The sequence below is a fragment of the Trachypithecus francoisi genome, unplaced genomic scaffold (assembly GCF_009764315.1).
Source record: "Trachypithecus francoisi isolate TF-2019V2 unplaced genomic scaffold, Tfra_2.0 Lachesis_group14, whole genome shotgun sequence".
In the NCBI taxonomy this organism is placed as follows: Eukaryota; Metazoa; Chordata; class Mammalia; order Primates; family Cercopithecidae; genus Trachypithecus; species Trachypithecus francoisi.
The window spans coordinates 32,578,927-32,598,185 of record NW_022681459.1 but is presented as its reverse complement, the minus strand read 5'-3'; the positions used below and the strand labels follow the sequence as shown (position 1 = coordinate 32,598,185).

The 19,259-nt window shown below is 50.3% G+C and overlaps 2 pseudogenes; both read left to right on the top strand.

Moving 5' to 3' along the window:
• Positions 1 to 19,259, top strand: part of LOC117095912 — a 35,947-nt pseudogene that overhangs the window by 899 nt on the left and 15,789 nt on the right.
• Positions 1,249 to 2,225, top strand: LOC117095914 (annotated as a pseudogene).

Below are 19,259 nucleotides of genomic sequence, written 5' to 3'. Positions count from 1 at the left end.
TTTTAAGTTTAATGTAATTACATTTGTGTGTTTTTGCTTTTGTTGCTTGTACTTTTGATGTCTATTTGAAAATTCCTTGTCCTAACCAATTTGATTAAGCATTTATCCTATGTTTTCTTCTCTGGTAGTGTCATAATTTCAAGTCCTACATTTAAATCTTTATTTTGAGTTGATTTTTGTTTATGATAATTGTCTAGATTTATTCTACATGTGGGTGTTGGGTATTTCCCAGCACAGTTTATTGACACAGTTTATTTATTGCCCTTCTAGAAGGTGTGTTCTTGATGCCTAGGTTAAAAATGAGTTGACTGTAAATGTGTGAATTTATTTCTGAGTTCTCTATTCTGTTTATGTCTGTCATTTTTCTGTCTCTGTCTCTCCCCTGCCCCCGCTGCCCCTGGATGGAGTTAATTCTCCATCCAGTTTTCCACATTGGTTACTTAACCACCAGTTCGAGGCCATTTTTCATTTATATTACCCGATCATTTTATTCATTGTCACATTTCTAATAGTATATGCTGTTTCCAAAGCATACCATGTGAATAGTTTAAAATTCTCAAACTATAATTCTTCGTTGAAGCATTTGTAAGTTTCATACAAGCCCTCATATGATCTGTGTTTTGATTTTTAAGTCATCTCTTCTATTTTATTTATATTTACTTTTCTTCTTGTGAGATTTAATCTTATACAAACTTTATAGATAGATGTTGGGAAACTATCATATGGTCTGTTACGTTTATTGTGTTATTTTAATAGGCCAAATTCATTGATGAAAAGAGAAATCTTGATAGTTTTTTAATTATGTAGGACGCTTGACATTTTATCAGAAAACTATGTTGAAAATTGAATCGTTATGTATAGAGTGGCATGGATTCAACTTTGTATGCGTGAATTCTATTTGTAATGTTTGAATAGTGGATTACAGTTTTTCTTTCTTTCTTTTTTTTTTGAGACGGAGTCTCGCTCTGTCGCCCAGGCTGGAGTGCAGTGGCGCAATCTCGGCTCACTGCAAGCTCCGCCTCCCGGTTTACGCCATTCTCCTGCCTCAGCCTCCCGAGTAGCTGGGACTACAGGCGCCCGCCATCTCGCCCGGCTAGTTTTTTGTATTTTTTTTTTTTTTTTTTTAGTAGAGACGGGGTTTCACCGTGTAGGCCAGGATGGTCTCAATCTCCTGACCTCGTGATCCACCCGTCTTGGCCTCCCAAAGTGCTGGGATTACAGGCTTGAGCCACCGCGCCCGGCCGGATTACAGTTTTAACATGCTTTCGTTTCATCTGGTCCTGTTAGGTAAGCAAAGGACCTTGTGTGTTGGAAAAGAATTACTTTAGTGCAGCTGCCCGAGAGGAGCTGAGGGAGGACGTTGGCCCGCGATGCTCGTCGCTGACAACGTGGCTGCGATGTCCGCGAGCCAGGCGAGTGCCGCAGCGACAGCGGCGGGACTTCTCACGTGGCAGGGCGACCTGGGCTTCGGCCTCCCTCCGGTTCCCTGGAAGCAGGCCCGCAGCAGCAGAGATGGAGGCTTCAGTGCCTGTCTCTCTTCCCCGTCAGCCTAAGCCAGGGGAGACCAGGCGGCCCAGGTGTCTGGAGCGGGGGTCCGTGCCCGAGAATGAGAATTTTTTTCACCAGAACATGGAGACTGTTCAATCACCAGGAGCACAAAGTTTTCATTATTGGGCTGGATAATGCAGGGAAAACTACCATTCTTTACCAGTTTTCTGTGAATGAAGTTGTACATACATCTCCTACAAGAGGAAGTCATGTAGAAGAGAGAGCGATTAATAATACACGTTTCCAATGTGGGATATTGGTGGCCAAGAATCTCTTCGTTCTTCCTGGAACACGTACTATACTAACACAGTTTGTAATAGTTGTTGTGGACAGTACTGATGGAGGATTTCTGTAACTAGAGAAGAACTCTAAAATGTTAGCGCATGAAGACCTAAGAAAAGCTGGATTGCCAAGATTTGCTAATAAACAAGATGTTAAAGAATGCATGACCGTAACAGAAATCGCCCAGTTTTTGAAGCTACCTTCTATTAAAGATCACCAGTGGCATATCCAGGCATGCTGTGCTCTAACTGGCGAGGGATTGTGCCAAAGACTTGAATGGATATCACGACTTAAGATTAGATGATCTCTACTGACCTCATAGACTTTGTATAAATGAAGTGCTGGACTTTACCTGAAAGCTGCAAAAATTAATGGTTTAGATATATTTATAATAAGCTGATTTAAATTTTCTCTATAGGAGGACAAGTTAAGACCACTTATTTGAAAGCAAAGATGGAGAGGGAGGAGAAAGAAGAGAAAACGGCCGGGCGGTAGCAGCTCTCCTCCTGGCGGACGATGGACAGCCAGGACAGGAAGGTGGTGGTGTGCGACAACAGCACCGGGTTTGTGAAGTGTGGATATGCAGGCTCTAACTTTCCAGAACACATCTTCCCAGCTTTGGTTGGAAGACCTGTTTCCAGATCAACCACCAAAGTGGGAAACATTGAACAAGGATCTTACGGTTGGTGATGAGGTAAGTGAATTACGATCGGTGTTAGAAGTTAACTACCCTATGGGAAATGGCATAGTACGAAATTGGGATGACATGAAACACCTGTGGGACTATACGTTTGGACCAGAGAAACTTAATACAGATACCAGAAATGTAAAATCTTGCTCACAGAACCTCCTATAAACCCAACCAAAACAAAGAGAGGACTGTAGAGGTAATGTTTGAAACTTAGCAGTTTTCTGGTGTATATGCAGGCATCCAGATAGTTCTGACTTTGTACGCTCAAGGTTTATTGATTGATGTAGCGGTAGACTCTGGAGATGGTGTGACTCACTCACATTTGCCCAGTATATGAAGGCTTTTCTCTCCCTCATCTTACCAGGAGACTGGATATTGCTGGGAGGGATATAAATAGAAACAAGTTGCTTCTATTGCGAGGATACGCCTTCAGCCACCCTGCTGATTTTGAAACGGTTCACATGATTAAAGAACAATTGTGTTACGTGGGATATAATATTGAGCAAGAGCAGAAACTGGCCTTAGAAACCAAAGTATTGGTTGAATCAGATACACTCCCAGATGGACATATCTTCGAAGTTGGGGGAGAGAGATTTGAAGCACCAGAAATCTTATTAGATCAATGTTGAAGGAGCTGGTGTTGCTGAATTGCTTTTTAGCACAATTCAGGCAGCTGACACTGATACCAGATCTGAATCCTACAAATACATTGTGCTTTCTGGAGGGTCTGCTATGTATCCTGGCCTGCCCTCACCGTTGGAACGAGAACTTAAACAGCTTTACTTAGAATGAGTTTTAAAGGGTGATGTGGAAAAACCTTCTAAATTTGAGATCTGCCTTGGAGACACACCCCGCAGAAAGCACATGGTACTCCTGGGTGGTGCAGTTCTAGCAGATACCATGAAAGACAAAGACAACTTTTGGATGACCCAACAAGAGTACCAGGAAAAGGGTGCCCGTGTGCTGGAGAAACTTGCTGTGACTGTTGGAAAAACTGCAAAGCTTGTTCCCATCATACCCGTAATGCTTTCTTTTTTCCTTTATTGCCAATCTTTGAACTTATTCAACTCCAGGACATGGTAGAGGCCCCTGCCTGTCTTTTAGACTGGAAAGGTCAAGTTTTATTCTGGTGTCTTGGGGAAGCTTTGTTAAATGTTTGTTAATGTGGATAAATCTGAGTTTCATTCAGCTGCTTCCCTACATAGACAAGAGAGCTAAGGATCCTGTCTGCTGCTTTGTTTCTTCAAAGTGAGCATTTAGATCATTCCTGTAGGCTTCCTATTTTCACTTTACTGCTCTAATGCTGCTAGTTGTAATCTTTAGCACACTAGGTAGTATGCCTTTATTACCATAAGAAAAAAAACAGGAGCCTTTACATAGTACTGAGATGGGGGGTGGTTCGGGATGGGTGGGCAGCTGCTGAACCCTTTAGGGCATTTTCCTCTGCAGTGTGGCACTTTCAGCTGTACTGCTGCGGCTTTAAGTACCTTAAAGCTTCTCCTGTGAACATCTTAGGGAAACGTTAGGTTCAAAACGAAAATGTTTTGGGTGGTTTTTGTTGGGGTGGGTGGTAACAGTGGGTGGTCTTCTGATTTTTATTTTTGAGTTTTTCTCACTGGAGTACATAGAGGAACTTTATTTACTGTACTTTGATTTGGCAGGTTTTCTTCTTGTGCTCTGCCTGGAGCTGTTTCCATATGATATAAAAAGCACAAGTGTAGTATTCTATTACTGTGTGGCTTAAGGATTTACGTGTTTTTAAAAATCAACTGTTAGCTGGAACTAGACTTCCTACAATCTATCAGTGGAAAAGTAACATTTAAAAATCATTTTGGTAATTCAAATTACAGATTTAAAAGTGCTTACGATCTGGTGTTTTTTTAATGCTTCTGTTTATCCCAGAAGCATTAAGGTGACATTGCCAAGTGTCATTCTTGCAAATTATTCTTTTATGTAACTGACCAGTGCTTAATAAAAGAAGCAGATACTTACAAGTAATTACTGGCAGTAGGTTATAATTGGTTTAAAAATAACATTGGAATACGGGACTTGTTGCTAGTTGGGTAATTTTCATTGGAATACGGGACTTGTTGCTAGTTGGGTAATTTTCATTAGTTTTTTTTGTTTTGGTTTGAAAACTGGAAGTAGAGTAAAATTTGACTGTTTAAAATGTTGGCCAAAATAAAAAAAAATCAAGATTTAAATTTGTTATTTGTACTAAAAAACTAATCATAACTGTTAATTCTCGGCCATGTTTGAAATTTCAAAGAAGTCTCGTGTTCTCCTTGGACCTGACTTCAGCCTGAGGCCTAGTGTTTATTTGAATCTTCGTATTCTTGTGAGGCCCACTGTCCGTCTGTGGTCCAGGTGTCCATATGGGGCCTGATGTTCAGCAGGGTCTCATGTATCCACCTGGGCGCCTTGTGTCCACCTGGATCCTGATGTCCACCCAGGGCCTGCTCTTCACCTGGGGCCTGAACTTCTCCTGGCCTGCTCTTCACCGGAGGCCTGGGTGTCAACCTGGGACTGAATGTCCACCTGGGGGCCTGAGTGTCCGCTGGGTCCTGATGACTTCCTGGGGCCTGGGTGTCCACATGGGATCTGATGTCTGGACCTCTGGGGTTTTGGTTTTGACTCGGGGCCTGCGTGTTCACTGGGGGCCTGATGTTCACGAAGGGCCTGGAGTTCATCTGGGGCCCGGCATCCACCTGGAGCCTGGTGAACATTGGACAGCCAACACCAGGTTGACACTGTGTCTTAGGTGTATGCCAGTTCCCAGGTGGACTCCAGATTGCACATGGACATCGAGCATCAGGTGGACTTCAGGTTCCCAGTTAACAGATAGGTTCCAGATGTACACCAGGCTCCAGTTGAACATCAGGTGCCAGGTGGATGCCCAGGCCCCACATTGACACCTACTCCCCAGGAAGACATGAGGCCCCAGGTGGATACTTAAGTTCTTGGTGAATGTTAGGCCCTACATGGATACCCTGGCTCCAGGTGGATCTAGGGCATCAGGTGTCCCTCAGGTCCCAGCCTGGTGCACACTGGACTGGAGGTATACATCAGGCACTGGGTTTACACCCGGGCCCCAGTTGGACAGAATGTCACAGATGGACTTCAGGCCCAAGGAGGATACCAGGGCTGCAGGCAGATACCCAGGCCTCATGTGGATCCTAGGCCTCAGATGAAAATCGGCCCTAGTTGAATACTTAGTCTTCAAGTGACATAATGCCTCAGGCAGACCGCAGGCTTTAGATGGGTACCAGGCTCCAGGTGGACAGCAAGCCCCAGGTGAACCCCAGACTTTAGGTGGACAGCAGGCCCCAGGGGGACAGCAGGCCTCAAGTGACCACGAGGCCCCCAGGTGGCTATGTTGGCCCCAGGTTGACTCTAAGGGCCCAGGTGAATACCAGACTGCAGATGAACAACACACCCAGTGTCAGTGGACCTAGGTCCCCATCCTGTGAACACCATGTCCCAGGTGGATACCCAGCCTGATGTCCACCTGCAGACCAGCGTTCACCTAGGGTCTGATTTCTTCTTGGTTCCTGGGTGGTTTTCTGGGACCTGTAATCTGCCTGGGGTCTGGTGTTTACCTGGGGATGGTGTTTACCTTGGGTCTGGTGTCCACCTGGGGCCTGATGTTCGCCTACGGCCTGGTTTCAGCTTGGGGACTGGTATGTACCTGGGGCCTTGTGTCTGCCTAGGACCTGGTATTTACCTGAGGCCTGGTCATCCATCTACCTGGGTCCTGATAATTAGCTGGGGCCTTGGGTCCACCTGGGGCCTGTGTGCCAAACTGTGATCTGATTTGTCCACCTGGGACCTGATGTCTGTGCAGGGACTGGGGTTCCCCTTGGGATCTGGTGTCCACCCGGCGCGTGGTGTCAACCTGGTGTCTAATGTCCAGTGTCTGTTTGAGGCCTGATGTTTTCCTGTGGCCTCTGTGTCCACTGGGGCCTTAAGTTCACCTGCAGGGGGTGTGCTCCCATGCACCTGCCCTCTTCCTGGGGAGAATGGGTGGGGAGTTTCCCTGACCCCGCCCCTCATCATCCAGGACCTCGACCTCACCCTCCCGCACAGGCTGTGAGGAAGGCGCCATCGTGGCTTAGGTGGTGCCTGGGTAAGTTGTCCCTAGTGCTTTGCCCATGGCATGAAGATCTCAGCCGGGTGCTGACGTTGGGGTCCCGGAGCTGTGCCCCGCCAGACTGTCGGTGCCCAACAGTGAGAGGACCACACTGCCAGCCACCAGGACCATTTGTGAGCACGCAGGGTGGCTCCTCGAGAGTGCCAGGATCCCGGCCCAGGCCGCTCAGGTCGTCAGCGGCCACGCACCAGAGCTGAGGGAGGGGGAAGGGCTGATGCCTCGGGCCCTCCGGGAAAGCCGCAGAGCCAGCCAGTGGTGCCCAGGGACTGCAGGAAGCTTCTCCAAGGTGAGTTCCGGAACTGCACTGGTTTCTGTATCTTTTCCCAGTGGTGAATTTCTGCAAGGTGGGTCGGACATGTTGAGGGTGGCCTTTGCAATTTGTAGGCTTTTAAGTCATCTGGGAGAGACCCACACTTTTGAAAATCTAGACAGATAAGGGCTTGATTCGGCCTGCCACTTCATTTTGCAGTGTGGTTTCTAATGTTTCTTGGGAAACCAGGCCTGGGTTAGTTATTTCTCCATGTCACCCTTTCTTTCTTGGGTTTCTTGGCATGCATGGTTGCCTTTTCCTCTTTTCTTTTATTGCAATCCCAGGTCCCACATTTCCATTCTTGCCTTCTAATCTGTGCATCCTCCATGCAAAGCCTGTGGCGGGTCCTGCTCTGGGGCTAGTTGAGCAGTATTGCACTCGCATCGCGTTGGATGCGGAAGTTTCGTGGTTCTTTTGGTGTGTCTTTGGTCTTCTATTAAGACTGTCTTGATGCGAGAATGATTGAGAAGTGTAGTTTTCAGGTTCCCAAATACATATTTTTTGGGGAGATGACTGTACTGCATTTGATCCAAGAATATGTGTGTCCTTTTGGTATTTGAGGGACTGGTGTGTACATCTAGGGGGCTCAGTATCCCCTCGAAAGTTGGGTGTCCATGTGGAACCTGATGTACCTCTGGACTTGGTTGCCCACACATGGATCCTGGTGTCTACCTGGAGCCTGATGTGACCTGGGGCCCTATGTAAACTTGGGGCTTGGTGTTTTGGTCGCGTTCGGGCGACCACCAAGGGGTTGATCTCAGTTGGGGCCTGACGTTTTCTTAGCGCCTGATGTTCACCTGAGGCCTGCGTGTCAGCTTGGGATTGGATATCCAGCTGAGGCCTGGGAGTTTCCTAGTGACTGAGGACTTTCTGGGACCTGGATTTTCACATGGGGCCTGATGTCTGGAGTTCTGAGTCCTAGGTATTTACTTGGGACCTAGATGTGCAGTTTGGCAGAGCCTCGCTAACAAAGGTCTGGGGCCACCAGGAGGCTGTGAAAAAGAAGCAGGGCACCTCTTTCCCCAGACGCTTGTGAGTTTGTCAGAGCCTTCAGCGACAGAGCAGGTGCCCTGGGACATAGGATCCCGGGCTCCGACCTCACCCCAAGGCCCACTTGTGCTCCAGGCTAGACTCTCCTGAGCCACCAGGGGGTGCGCGGAGTGGGGAGGACATCCATTCATGTGCGGCGGCCTCTCACTCAACACCGCCATCCCTCTCCGCAGCTGAGGTGCAGGACCTGTGGGAAGGAGGGGGAGGGCAAAGGTCATTGTCACACCACCTGGGCCGCAGGTGACAAGTTCCCACTGAGGCTGCATAGAGGGCCCCACCACAACCCTGGTTGGAGGTAGGTTCCAAGGTGCAGCCCCAGCCCCACCTCAGCCTGGGGTGTTCACCTGGGCCCAGGGAGGGGGGCAGCAGTCTGTGGGGCTGCTGTGTCCCAAGGGCTCAGGAAGCCCAGTGCTCCATGTGGGTGGAGGAATGAAAACGATATACCTGAGTTTTCAGAACAGTCCCGGGCTTGCTCCAAGTTCTCGAGTAAAGGTAGTTTCCCCGTTCCAAGACATAGCTAGTTAGGGCTGAGAGAAAGGGAGGCAGGAAGGCACCAGCACACAGAGGCCCCCAAATCCCCAGCAAGGCCTCCTTACACAGGCCTCTGCCCCAGAGCCAGGGTCTCCCAGGCACCTCTGATTCAAGCGCAGGCTCCTGACCCCACGCAGGCTCCTGCCCTCGCCCTGCCGTCCTCCAGGCCGGTCCTCCTGCAGCATTCTTGCCCCGACACTTCTTTTCCAAGCAACAACCAGAAGCACTCATTTAAAGTGGAAGAAGATCTTACCTTCTTATCTTGTTTAACGCCACCCCACCCTGGGTTCCTATCATTTCACAGGAATGCCCAAAGTCCTGGGCCCCTGGCTTGGGCACCTCAAGACCAGTGAATCCAGGACGCTGGCTGCTCTCGGTAGGCTGGCCATGGTCTGCTCAGCCAAGCCCCTGTCCTTCCTGCAGGTGCCAGTCCGTCCCCTCCTGACCATCACCCCCATGCCCACCGGCTCCTCCCTCCCTCTAGGGTGCCTGGCTCCCATCCCCCACCAGCCTTGCAGCTCTGCCACAGCCACTACTAACACTCTCCTCCTCCTCCTCCTCCTCCTCCTCTTCATCCTCCCCTTCCTCCTCACCCTCCCCCCTGCTTCCTGGTATTTGGTTTCAGTGCTGTGTCATTCAGAGTAGCAAGAGTTGCTGAGGCTAAGTCTACTGTGATAAAGTCACCACGGTCTCCCTGGCCCCGGGAGCAGCTCTGTGGGTCGCCTGACTATATTCAAAGCCTGATTAAGTCAGTGATCATGGAGAGAGCTCGGCTGTATGGCCAACAGCATCCAGAGCCTCCCTGGGACTCCCCAGAGGTGCTTGGACCCTCAGGGGCAGCTCTTCGAAGCCTCCCTCACAGGAAAGGACAGGGTCTCCCTCAGGTCCCAGGAAGGGTAAAGGCAGAGCAGTGGTCGGTGAGCCGCATCCCAGAGGCCTCTGTATGAAGGGTCCTCAGCTGCCCTCTTTCCACCTGACTGCTCAAAGAGGAAACCCTGGGCCAGGACCTCTGCCAGGAGGCCTTCCCTCCCACTCGCTCCTGGGCAGCCCCACATGGGCCAGGGACTCCACACGTGCTGCCTGGGCCCCTGAGGCTGCAGCCCAGGGATGGGAACAGGCAGGCAGATATGCTCTGGCTGCCTTGTGCTGACACAAAGATGTGACAGAGGAGGGTGGAATGTCACCATGTGACTAGGGAACAGGCAGGCAGCTCATGACCCCCGGCCTGGGACAGGGAGCTCCTGGGTCCCTGGCTTGGGCACCTCAAGACCAGTCATGGGGTCGGCCCCAGGACCTTCACGCCGAGGCTCGTCTACAGCCAAGCAAAAGCTATCCCCAAGGGGGACTCACTCTATGCTAGGGCCGGGGCGGCAGCCAGGACTGTGCCCAGGGCAGAAACCCTCATGGCAAGGAACAGCAGACAGTGGGGACGGGGCCTCACGGGCCTCCATGACCCTGATGAGAAGATCCTGTCCTGAAACCGCACAGCCTACAGTTTGGATAACATGGGCCATGACCACACAGGTGTCTGTGAGGCAGCCCATCTTCATGGAACAGGGTCATTATCTGAGAGGTCGCAGGGCAGATGAGTTTCCGCTCAGCATTCCCTCAGCTGTTGTGTTCATCCTCCAAGGTGGGCCCGGAAGGAGAGGCCGGGGAAGCCAGGGCCGCTCCCTCTCCTGCTCTGATGTGCTCAGAGGCAGAACACCAAAGGCTGCTGCTGCACTTTCTCTCCGTGAATCTCCACAGCACAGACTAGGCTCACACAGCCAAGCAGAGTGGCCAAGACAACCGCAGAGCACGTGCAGTGGCCAGAGGGGCAGCCGCGTCTCAGGATGGACGGCCACGTGGCAAGGACAGGGCCACATCTCCAGCAGACATCATGGGTTAGTCACAAAGAGACACAAATGGGGGTTCCCAGGCAGGTCAGGGATCCTGTTTCCACTGGAGGGGAGAAAGAACGCAGCTGATTCAGAACTGCCGGTGCCACACAGAAAATCTGGCTTTTGCCACCTGGGATGTTGCCACATCATGGCTCAAGGCACCACAGGGAAGGGGGGGGACACATGGCACTGGCAGCCGTGGGGTGTTAGAGGAGGAAGGGCGAACCGGTGGATGTGGGGCCCTGATCAGGGTGGGGACCACATCCCCATGCTTCTGTAAAGCCGGGATCTGCTTCGTGCGCTCCCATCCCCACCTCGTCGTCATGCCCAGGACATAGCGTGTGGAAGGGCACATGCTCATACACGTGGGCACAGCCCAGGACACGGGAAGGAAGAGCATCAAGGGGACGTGTGGCAGGGGGGGACAAGCACGAGTCCCCAAAGGGTCTTCAAAGACAGCAGGAAGACCCTGACCACCCACTCAGCCTCTACCGAGCTCAGCCCTAGGTGGCTTTCTCTGGGGATGTGATGCCTGTTTAAAACAAGCAGAGCGTGGGGGTCCATGCCCCGCCCTTGTCCAACTCTTCCCTGAAGGGAAGCCTGGCAAGACCCTTCCTACTTGTACCCCCCCTCCCCAGGTCCCCCAGTCCCTGCCTCCTCAGCCCCTCGCTCAGGACACAAACTGCACACACATCCCAAGTGAGCTGCCCCAGCTTGGAGACCAAGGCCTAGACCCTGCCTCCAGCCAGCCCTGGGCCTACACAGCCCGACCGATGTCCCCATCCACCCGCGAGGAGTCGCCTCATGGCCCAGTCAAGAAGATACCTTGGGGCTTTCCCATTCCCCAAGTCCTCAGCCTGCTTGGGGGATCCCTGGGACTCCTCTCTTGGGGTCAGATGGGGCCCTGGCCTCTGGGAAGCAAGGTCCCACCCCTCCTCTGGGTGGGGGCACTGCCCTGTTGCACCTCCAGGCTCCCACCTCCTCCTTTCTTGGGAGGACTGCTGAGACTTGCTTCGCCATGCACTCAGACGCCTCCATCCTCCCTGGACTTCTCACGGTTAGGCCAGCACCACTCCCCATGGCCTTCATTTGGGACGGTGGCCTCAGCGCCTCTCCCCACAGTAGAGCCCATGGCCCTTGTGACAGGAAGCTAGGTTAGGAAGGTAGATCTCTAAGCAATTCCCTGCACTAGAGTCTGTGACTGGTCACTCCTGGCCAGGCAGGCCATGCTGCAGTGTGGACATCAGATCAGCACTTGCAAGCCCAGCTCTATCCTCATGGCTCAGGCCCCTCTGAAGGTGCAGAGCAGCAGAGCTGGGTGGGTGTCCTCATCACACGCCTGTGAGGACAGGAGGGAACCCTGCTTACTTCCCAGAGCTGGAGCAGGAACCCTGCAGGCATCAGCTGCCAGCGTTAAGAGAGGTGCAGCCTTGGCCTGGCGCGGTGGCTCAAGCCTGTAATCCCAGCACTTTGGGAGGCCGAGACGGGCGGATCACGAGGTCAGGAGATCGAGACCATCCTGGCTAACACTGTGAAACCCCGTCTCTACTAAAAAATACAAAAAAACTAGCCCGGCGAGGTGGCGGGCGACTGTAGTCCCAGCTACTCGGGAGGCTGAGGCAGGAGAATGGTGTGAACCCAGGAAGCGGAGCTTGCAGTGAGCTGTGATCCGGCCACTGCACTCCAGCCCGGGCGGCAGAGCGAGACTCCGTCTCAAAAAAAAAAGAGAGGTGCAGCCTTTGCAGGGCAAGGGACTCAGGCTCTTAAGGACACAGGTGCCCAGGACCACCCTTGGAGAGTAATTTTTCATACCAGAGGCGCCTGAGAGGAAAACCCCATTGTGAAACCAAGCCCCAACCCAGACTCCTTCTGAGGACACACAGGCCCATTGGTTATTCAACTGGCAGCTCAGCGAAGGCTGCAGTCAAGGGCCCAGGCAGCTGCGAGGCCCACAGGGCCTGCTAAGGAACATGGGGGTGCTGGAACTGAAACACCCCACCTTCAAAACAGCCAATCGCAAGGCAGGGGCTGGGCTCCCCTGGCCATTCCTCCCTGGGCAGCTGGCAGCCGGCATGCTGAGACATGGCATGGACATTTCTTTCCTGGAGCTGGAGGTCTCATGTGACTGCCTTTCCCTTCCCTTTCCAGGCCAGCCACCTAGGGAGGGGCAGAGCAAACACCAAGGCCTGACAAGGTCCACAGAGGGCCTGTCCCGAACCTCACGTGGGTCAGGCCCAGCTGCTGTCAGGGTGCAGAGGACCCAAATACATAGGGAGACATAGGGACATCCTATCTTTACAAAAAAATTTGAAAATTAGCCAGGTATGGTGGTGCATGCCTGTATTCCCACCTACTTAGGAGGCTGAGATGGGAGGAGCACTTGACAAGCCTGCAAGGTTGAGGCTGCAGTGAACCGTGATACTGCTGCACTCCAGCCTGGGCAACAGAGCAAAACCCTACTTTTAAAAAAAATGTTTTAAGGAAATCAAGAATATTTTGTGACACAAAAAAACTATATGAAATTCAAATTACTGTGGCCCTGCTGAGGCAGAGTGAAGCCATTGTGGCAGGGAGGGTGTGTCTTAAGGCTGAGTCTGTGCTACTTGGCTGTTTACACAAACATTTGCTGAGCCGTTGGGGGAGACTCTGCTACAGCCTCTCTTCTGCAGGGACTCCTGACCCCCAGGCAGATCCCAGTGCCTGACCCTTGCCTGGCCTCTCAGCCTGCCCTGCAGGTGTGGAACCTCCCAGGCCTGGCCCCTGATCCAGTGTTAGTGGAAAAGGGAATTCAAGCCAGGAGCAGTGTGGCAGGCTGGCTTGGATTCGGCTCCTGGAGGTCACTAACCTGATACAGAGCCTCTTCCCTGGGCAATGAGTGTAGAGGGCAGTTGGTACCACCCTGACGTGCCCTCCAGGGCATCAGGATAGAACAAGAACATGTGGCTCTCCGCTTCGGAGACGAGGCTCATGGGAGATCCAGGCAAGACCAACCATTCTTTGCAGAGTGCAGACCAACCATTCTTTGCAGAGTTCATGTGCTGGTGCTTGTGTTCCATATTTGGTTGCTAGATGTACTTCTCAGGTCAGAAATCTGACCTCAGATTGTTCGAGTTCTATAGTGAATTTTTCTTGTGCTCCAGGTTTTAAAAGTTTTAAATCTTTTTTATAGTGTATTCAGTAGCGTGAGTTAATTTCTTAATTATAGCAAAGACATGGTTTGTGTGTTCCTCCTGTAAAGGATGTTTCAGTACTTAGACCTGGTTCCTGAGTCATGGTTGTTTATTCTTGTTCATAATGCTAAACTAACATTTGAAACATCCTAAACTTGACTACATATTGTGATTCTTTCCCCCACCCCTCCACATGGGATGATCCTGTTCTGTGGTGGTTATTCCATGGTGTTACTAGGCATGGAAGAGAAAATGGGCTTTGGAAATATTGTGTGTGAAGAACTTAGTACAGTACTTGGCACATAGCAGATGTTCAATAAACATAAAAGTAAATTTTCCCACTCTACATTGGGTTTGAGAGACCTGGGGATGATGAAATTGGTTGCAGTTTTGGTTGCATGCTCCGTTTTTAAATTAGGGAGATGAGATCGCCTCATTCCTCCTCCAACTCAAACTTCCAGCCCTCTAGACATTTCCGTGGCAGATTAAAAATGAAACTCATGTCTTGGACCTAGAAGTAAAAATAAGGAAAAATTGAGCTCTTCCTCCTGGATCATGCATTGCACTTTAAAGGAAGGATGGCAAGGATGGCACATGCCCTGGAAGAGTGGTACACCATTCAGTACAGAAGAGCAGAGGGTCAAAGTGGACCCTTTCCTGCATCTGTCGAGTAGTCCTGCAGGTGAGGATTTTAGTTGTCGTTGGTTTCACATGTCCAGCTGGAACCAGATGAATTACCTAATTTCTCCTGGCACTGGCATCTGAGAAGTGGCCCAGGATGGTTGAAGCCTGACCATTGGCAGAGTGCTAGCTTTGCTGGGCCGTGCCTCTAAACTGGGATCTGCTAGAAGCAGCCATTTGCCTCCTCTGGCTTGTAGCAGGTTCCACGTGAACAGACAAGAGCCATCAAACCTAATGTTCTAGAAAAAGAGTCACCATTGGCTTATTATGTTCCATAATATTATGGAGCCTGGCATTTTAATGATAATTATGCTTTGGATTTACTACTTGTTGCTTTTTATTGAGGAAATGAAAGCTTTTTCATGACCTGTTATCTCATTGATTCTTTCTCGTCTCTGAGGTCGTCAAAGTTTAATAGGGTTTCTTATTCCCGTTTTATAGGCAAAGAAATGGAGGTGACATAATTTTCTTTAAGTTGCAAGTGAGTTGGTCCCTGAATTGGGATTTGAATTGGATTTTTCTTTTTCTTTTTTTTTTTTTTTTTTTGAGATGGAGTCTCGCTCTGTTGCGCCCAGGCTAGAGTGCAGTGGCGCGATCTTGGCTCACTGCAAACTCTGCCTCCTGGGTTCAAGTGATTCTCCTGCCTCAGCCTCCGAAGTAGCTGGGACTACAGGCGCCCATCACAACACCCGGTTAATTTTCTGTATTTTTAGTAGAGACAGGGTGTCACCATGTTGGTCAGGCTGGTCTTGAACTCCTGACCTTAGGTGATCCACCAACCTTGACCTTCCAAAGTGCTGAAATTACAGGTGTGAACCACCGCGCCCGGCCCAGGTTTTCCTTAAGTTTCACTTCACTGATACCTTTAGGGGAAAAAAAATCCACACATCTTTTTCTTTTTACTTTCTTTTTTTTAGAAGCGGAAGGACTTAAAGATACGAGATCATTTTGGTTTTCTGATGACTAGATAGTGGATGATAGTTAACATTTATTATCTGTAGGAATAGGTGCTGCATAGACATTACCTCATTTATTCCTCACAGCAGCATTAAAGCTAGAACTTTTTATCCCCAGTGTTACAGATGACAAGGTTTTGTGAGGTCCTAGGTCAATGGAGTGATAGTGAGTGACAAAGCCTTGACTGAAAGCAGGGCTGGGCTCAGTCCTGGGCTTTCTGATTCCAGAGTGTGTGCTCCTCCTAACCCGTGTGCTAACGGGCCTTAGGGATGACTAATGGGCAAGCCTGAGAGCCCCGACGCCTGCTGCTGCCACCACCCCAGGTCTGATGGGTAGTGGGAGTTGGACTGGGCTTTATGTTCTATTGCAGTACAGTTTTCACACCCTGGTCTTTGCGTTTGCTAGAAGCATTCGTCTAGCCAGGTGGAGGGTCATTACTTTAGAAAAAATAATCAGAACTGAGAAAATACCTGCATTTGCAGAGAATGAAGTATTTAATAAGACCAGATGGGCCGGCGCAGTGGCTCATGCCTTTAATCGCAATACTTTGGGAGGTTGAGGTGGGCAGATTGCTTGAGCCCAGTAGTTTGAAAGCAGTCTGGGCAACATAGCTAAACCCCATCTCTACAAAAAGTACAAAAATTAGCTGGGCATGGTGGTGTGCACCTGTGGTCCCAGCTACTCTGGAGGCTGAGGTGGGAGGATTGCCTGAGCTCAGGAGGCCGAGGTTGTAGTGAGCCGAGATCACACCACTGTATTCTAGCCTGGGTGACAGAGCAAGACTCTGTCTCAAAAAAAAAAAAAAAAAAAAAAACACTAGATGGGGAGATTAGGGACAGAGAGAACCAAAGAGAATCAAAGTGGTTTGTGGACAGAGGAAATTAGCGATACTCTGACCCAGAGGTCATCTTTAGTTTCCAGGCCATTTTGCTTAAGTTGCTGGTGGAATTGTGAAACTGGAGGCAAGTAAATAAGGCTCTCAGTTTCTACTTTAGGTGGCAGAGTTGAAAATCTGATTCCTTTTTGGCCTTTAGCTTCCAGTGTACTTTAATGCAGTACCTTGTGGGCATGGTGGGCATGTGGTTCAGAAATTTACCTAAACTCTGTGGCGTTCCCCTTCTCTCCAGCCATGCACTCTGTCATCTTTGGTCCCACTCTTGAGAATTCAGCTCTAATCCCATGGAGTTGGGGGGTGATGGGTGCTGTCAGACACTCAAGTGCTTGGGTTGCTCCGATGGAGAGAACAGCATTCTGCCCCCATGGGCCTCAGTTTTACGTGACTTGTTGTTTTCTTGAGGGTGGCCTTTAGCCATCTCTAGCTCTAAAGACACCAAGAGACTGGAAGGAATGACCAGGAAACTGTCACCCCAAACCCTGCAGTTGATAACTTTTTTTTTTTTTATTGAGACAGCATCTCACTCTGCCGCCTAGGCCGGAGTGCAGTGGTGTGATCATGGTTCACTGCAACCTTGACCACCTGAGTAACTGAGACTACAGGCGTGCACCACCAAGCCTGGCTAATTTTTTTACCAGAATGGTAATGGCGTGAATCTGGGAATGGCGTGAACCTGGGAGGCGTAGCTTTCAGTGAGCCGAGATTGCACCACTGCACTCCAGCCTGGGTGACAGAGAGAGACTCCATCTCAAAAAAAGAAAAAAAAGAAAGAAAAGAAAAGGCTGGGTGCAATGGCTCACATCTGTAATCCCAGCACTTTAAGAGGCAAAGGTAGGAGTATTGTTTGAGACTAGCCTGGGCAACATAGTGAGACCCTGTCTCTACAAATTTTAAAAATCAGCTGGGCATGGTGGTGTACACCTATAGTCCCAGCTGCTCAGACGGCTGAGGTGGGAGGATCACTTGAGGCCAGGAGTTTGAGGCTGCAGTGAGCTGTAATCATGCCGCTGCATTCCAGCCTGGGTGAGAGTGAGACCCTGTCTCTCAAAAGAAAAAAGAAAAGGAAGACAAATCAGATTAAAGAAGAGAGAAGAAGTGAGACTGTTGGCTTATACCTTGATGAAAGGTGGAAGTGGAAGAGCAAGAGCTTCTCCTAAGTAGTGAGTATCTTGGCAAGGACAACAGTATCTTTTTCGTGTTCTGTTAGGCCATGTCTCCTTAGCGCCGCCCAGCTCAGAGTGCACGTATGTTATGTATAAGGGAATCTTAACAGAGGAGTCTTGCTGCATTAGGCACATCTGCAGGTGTCTGTTGAACTGTATATCTGCTGAAGGATTCAGTCTGGTTAACTGTGGCAGGAGAGGGACGGACAGCACAGCCACGTGGTTAACTAGTAGCTTTTATTGACTTTTCTTGTGTAAAGGCAAAATGAAACCTTAGTCGCCGCCTTCTCCTCTCTCCTATCCATGTTTCTTTTTTTTTTTTTTTGGGGGGGGGAGGTGGATAGTGTCTTGCTGTGTGGCCCCAGCCGGAGCTGGAGTGGCGTGATCTCGGCTCACTGCAGCCTTGACCTCCCGGTCCCAGGCCATCTCCCCAACCTCAGCCACCTGAGTAGCTGGGACTATAGGCCCACACCTCCACACCCGACTAATTTTTAAATTTTGCGTAGAGACAAACTCTCTGTGTGTTGCTCAGTCTGGTCTTGAACTGCTGGGCTCAAGCAATCCTCCTGCCTTAGCCTCCCAAAGTGCTGGGATTATGGGCACCCCACTGCACCCAGCCCCCTGTCTCTTTTCGGTTGCCAGTTGAAGTGTGGAGGTGGCATGGGTCCCGGGAGGCCAGTGCCAGTGTTGGAAGCTTGGGAAGAGAGGAGGAGCAGCTTGGTCGGGGGGAAGATGGAGAGTGCTCACTCCTGGCACCAGCAGCCCCCGGGGGAATGGCAGCTACCCTTTAGCATGGACTGTCCCCAGCCCACAGAAAGTCAGCTTGCAAAGGTTCTAGCATATTCCTCCCTCCTCCACCACCAAAGCTCCTTGCTATGGCTGAGAATTGTCGGGCTATGAGGGGACAGGGACGGATGGGAACAAAGCCCCTTGCTGTGGCTGAGAATTGTCGGGCTGTGAGGGCACAGGGACAGGTGGGAGAGCAGCACCTGGCACTGATGAGCACCACAGCAATGGCAGCAGCAGAGATGCTTAGAGACCACTGGGCGTGCCACACTCTGTCCTGAGTGCCCATGTGTCTTAACGCGCTCAGTCCTCACCACAGCGGACAGGCTGGGTCCTGTTATGATCCCTGCTTTTCACACTAGGAAGTGGGGCACAGAAGGCTAAAAAACGTGGTGGCAGCAGGATTTAGATGAAGGCATTGGGTTTTGGACTCGTGCTCTCGCAGGCCAGTTGAGGGCAGCTGACTTGGGTGTATTTCACAGGGTTACCTCCATCCTGGGGGTTACCCCTTCCTGTCTTCAGACCCATCCTCCATACTTCCCTCTCTTCACTCTGGAGTTATCTCTGAAATGCTGGGAGAGGTGCATTGAGGTGAATTGGTGTATTCCTTGAAATATTCCTGGCCTGTTTCTCAGGGGGTGGAGTCAGGAGGTAATTCTGAAGCACTGGGAGGAGAACGTGGGTGCAGTGGGGCTTCCCAGGGGGGTACTTAGGACATTGTATGTTCAGGGACCTGGGGCTGTACCTTGGGATCCAGAGTGCTGAGGGCAGCCCTGCTCCTGGAAAAGGTGAGGAAGCCCTTCCCTTCCTTCTGATACCCAAGTTGTGGAACCCAAGCTGATCCATTATTGCCCCAGCTAAACTCCTTTATGATGATTGTTTTAAGAAAAGGAGCTGGGCTGCAGGTGGAGGAAGGTAAGAGGAGGGGAGAACATTAGGACAAATAACTGATGCATGTGGGGCTTCAAACCTAGATGACAGGTTGATAGGTGCAGCACACCACCATGGCACACGTATACCTATGTAACAAACCCACACATTCTGCACATGTATCCCAGAACTTAAAGTAAAATTAAAAAAAAAAAAAAACAAGCCATCTGGGAATCCTAATCACTGTATATAATTGGAACATGAACTTATAGAACAGAATCTTTTACCCAGT